Source organism: Arachis hypogaea, chromosome 14 (genome assembly GCF_003086295.3).
Source record: "Arachis hypogaea cultivar Tifrunner chromosome 14, arahy.Tifrunner.gnm2.J5K5, whole genome shotgun sequence".
Classification (NCBI taxonomy): domain Eukaryota; kingdom Viridiplantae; phylum Streptophyta; class Magnoliopsida; order Fabales; family Fabaceae; genus Arachis; species Arachis hypogaea.
The window spans coordinates 55549865-55550638 of NC_092049.1; the positions used below are offsets into that span (position 1 = coordinate 55549865).

The window sequence follows — 774 nt, forward strand, 5'->3', positions numbered from 1 at the left end:
AAGCTAAGGGAAGCTAAAGCACAATTCTCTGGAGAAAATCTGACAGAAATTTTCGAAAAAGAAGGAGACATGGCCGAAAATAATAACAATGCAAGGAAGATACTTGGTGACTTTACTGCACCAAATTCCAATTTACATGGAAGAAGCATCTTAATCCCTGCCATTGGAGCAAACAATTTTGAGCTTAAGCCTCAATTAGTTTCTCTGATGCAACAGAATTGCAAGTTTCATGGACTTCCATCAGAAGATCCTTTTCAGTTCTTAACAGAATTCTTGCAGATCTGTGATACTGTTAAGACCAATGGGGTTGATCCCGAGGTCTACAGGCTTATGCTTTTTCCCTTTGCTGTAAGAGACAGAGCTAGAGTATGGTTGGACTCTCAACCTAAAGACAGCCTGAACTCTTGGGATAAGCTGGTCACGGCTTTCTTAGCCAAGTTCTTTCCTCCTCAAAAGCTTAGCAAGCTTAGAGTGGATGTTCAAACCTTCAGACAGAAAGAAGGAGAATCCCTCTATGAAGCTTGGGAGAGATACAAGGAACTGACCAAAAAGTGTCCTTCTGACATGCTTTCAGAATGGACCATCCTGGATATATTCTATGATGGTCTGTCTAAGTTATCAAAGATTTCACTGGACTATTCTGCAGGTGGATCCATCCACCTAAAGAAAACGCCTGCAGAAGCTCAAGAACTCATTGACATGGTTGCAAATAACCAGTTTATGTACACTTCTTAAAGGAATCCTGTAAGTAATGGGATGCCTATGAGGAAGGGA

General features: G+C 41.1%; 1 non-coding gene across 1 annotated transcript; it reads right to left on the reverse strand.

The window, feature by feature from the left end:
• Positions 1-462: 462 nt before the first annotated feature.
• Positions 463-570, reverse strand: LOC112746592 (small nucleolar RNA R71). Its single transcript, XR_003174469.1, has one exon. It is a non-coding gene; the product is annotated as a small nucleolar RNA R71 (small nucleolar RNA).
• Between the last annotated feature and the right edge of the window lie 204 nt (positions 571-774).